General features: G+C 47.4%; 1 protein-coding gene across 3 annotated transcripts in view; it reads left to right on the forward strand.

Moving 5' to 3' along the window:
* APBA2 (amyloid beta precursor protein binding family A member 2) overlaps nucleotides 1-2,899 on the forward strand; it is a 179,199-nt gene that overhangs the window by 92,050 nt on the left and 84,250 nt on the right. For all 3 annotated transcript variants that reach the window (XM_019625158.1, XM_019625161.1, XM_019625160.1), the window contains exon 2: nucleotides 558-611. The gene's annotated coding sequence lies outside the window, so the exon portion shown is untranslated. The remainder of the gene's footprint in view (nucleotides 1-557; nucleotides 612-2,899) is intronic.

Here is a 2,899-nt window from a genome sequence, read left to right on the forward strand (position 1 = left end):
TTTGCCAAGCTGTCTCCATTCAAGAGAAGTGTGAAGACTGACAGCCTCTTTTCTGTTCTGTTTATAAAACCGCCCTGCCCCTCAGGGAAGGGTGGGCTGTGAACTTGGGCAGAAGAAGTGAGAGGGGACCTGCCTGCCTGTCCCTTTAATCTCTCCTCCGCCCCCTCCTGCCCCCACAGGCACACCCACCTCAGTCTGAAAGTGTCCCCCAAAACTAGCGGGGGTCAAGCTTTGTTGTGGGGAATGCATATTCATGAGGGCTCTGAGGGCTTCCCTTGCAGGGTGGGGGGTGGGCCGGCTCTCCTTCCAGAAGGATATGGAAGCCAAGGCTTTGTTTGCCCGACAGGATGTTCTTAAAGCAATCCTTATGTGATGAATGGCCAAAGGAACATTTTAATTATTTGTTTCTGGTAATTTCTGATCATCTCATTAGAATTCTAATCAGTGCTTTTACAGGTTTAATTCAGTGCCTGTCGCTCCTTCAACTATCTGTACTGTGTGAGCACCTGTGTCTTTTCTGAAACCAAAGTAATTTCCTCTTTTCTGTTTTATTCCAGAAAGAATTCATCACCAAGAGGTTTTCCCATATATTACCCAACCACTTGCTTTCGGTAAGAAATATGCGGTTCTGTGTCTGATGTGTGTGAAATGGGATTGTTTGGTCAGAGGGGACACCGCCTTTCCAGTGGGACAAGGTAGTCACCATAGTTATTTCCCGGGAAGCTGTGTATGTGTAACTCACATTATAACAGCCAAGGAAGCCACGGGGCTCACAGCTGGGCATGTACGTTGCCTGGCCCGTACACCTCTACCCACAGCAACACACACCCACCCTCCCCCCACCCCCTCCTCCTTGCCCTAGGGCTTCTATAAACCATTCAGTCCTCACTGAATTCATTTATCTGTGTAATCCCTACCCAGGTCCCTATTCACTCATATATCGAAAGGAGATACCCATCACCAACAGTAGATGCCATTCAGAACCTTTCAGTGTCAAATTTAGGCAACATTACTAGACAACGAGAAGTCCACCATTGTGGAATAGTGGAACGCTGAGCCCAAGACTCTAACTTTGGTTAAAAATAGCCCTCGTAAGCATATCAGGGATGAGGGATGGCCCCGTGTTGCTGTCGCCCTGTGGGGAAGCTGTGTTGTGACCCTGATGGGCTCTTGGTGTGCTCTTGCCCGGAGAACCCGTAGGAGAAGATTTGCACAGGTCACTATAGCCCCGGGTCCAACAGCATGCCGGCGATAGGGGACATTTGCAGGAGATGGGTTCTAGACCAAAGATGAGCTGGCGTTCTTGTTCTTGGGCCAGAGACACCCAAGGCCCTGGTTGTAGGGAAGCCGGTGCATGGGCTAGGGCTATGCTTGAAGAGAACGCTGTCGGAGGTGACAGGCCGAGCCAGGCATGGGCTCTGGGTCCTGACCCCCAGAGCAGGTCCGAGCTTCTGGTGGGTTCTGTGGGTTCTTATGCATTCAGGGAAAGGGGCATCTGCTGGTTGGATGGGGCAGCACTGGACAGCAGTCCAGACTGTCATATATATATATTTGTAGGGTGGCTTTGGGCTCCCGAAGGGGAGGAAAACTGCGTGTTCCCCAACGGGGAGACCATGTGCCAATTCTGAGGATGAAAATGAAGACCAGCGAGGCTAAGATGGGACCCTGGAGTGTTATGACCGGGTTTAAAACCACTGTTTGGCCTTTGGGGTGGCAGAAGGACCCAGGTCTTGCCATTAGGACCGGCTGGAAGAGCACTGTCTTGTAAAGCAAGGCAGCTCTTCCTTTACTTAACTTGCTTACCCAGAATCTGTCCCCATGTAGGTGGTCACCCATAACCATTGCACTGTGCTTGGTCAGGAATGCCCTGGATGGATTTCGTGGTGTCTTTGGGGATGGGGGTGGGGCCCACTCCAAGGCATTTAAAAGATGTCTGAACAGTTAGCCCACACATGGGAACAGAAGTCACAGGGGCTGCGTGATTTTTGGTGAGCCTGGGCATGAGAATATATGAGTATTTTTCTGAACTTGTCAGCTTTTAAAGTTTGTGAATTTACTTTTGTGCTCTCAGCAAGGCCTTTTCCATCTCGTCTGATTTTCTATTTAGAGCCATAAACATATTTCCGCCTTAAATATATTGGGTTGTTGGCAAAGTCATGACGCATGTTTGCAACAGATGGCACTAGTTCATTTTTGGAAGTACTAGAGTCATTTGCATCTATGTTATTGCTATGTCATTTGACAGCTGACAGTTCTAGCTTCATTCTAAAAAAAATTGAGCTCTTTGGTTGAGTTTTGGAGATTTTACAAGTTGAAGATGTACATTTGTGCCATATTTTTTACTTCCATAAAGGGAAGAATGCGCGTCAAGCTTGTGAAAAGTTGCATAAAGTTTACAGCGATGATGCTCTACAAGAACGTCAGTGCCAACGATGGTTCACGAAATTCTGTGCTGGTGATTTTGATCTCAATGACGCTCCTTGGTGAGGGAGACCCACAGAGGTTGATGACGACAAAATAAAGGCATTGATCGAGTCAAACCCATGTTACACGACATGAGAGATTGCAGAAACATTGAACACCCATCATTCAAGCATTCATGACTACGTGAAGAAGTTAGGATACGTAAGCAAGCTTGATATTTGGGTTCTGCATGAACTCAAAGAAGTTCATATGATGGTGCGTATAAACATCTGCAATATGCTCATTAAACGTGAGGAAAATGATCCTTTTTTGAAGTGACTGATAACTGGTGATGAGAAGTGGATTGTTGACAACAATGTGGTGTGCAAACAGTCTTGGTCCAGATGTGATGATTCGCCTCAAACGACATCGAAAGCAGACATTCATCAGAGGAAGGTTATGCTCTCAGTGTGGTGGGATTTTAAAGGTGTCATGT

The sequence above is a fragment of the Hipposideros armiger genome, unplaced genomic scaffold (assembly GCF_001890085.2).
Source record: "Hipposideros armiger isolate ML-2016 unplaced genomic scaffold, ASM189008v1 scaffold_617, whole genome shotgun sequence".
Classification (NCBI taxonomy): Eukaryota; Metazoa; Chordata; class Mammalia; order Chiroptera; family Hipposideridae; genus Hipposideros; species Hipposideros armiger.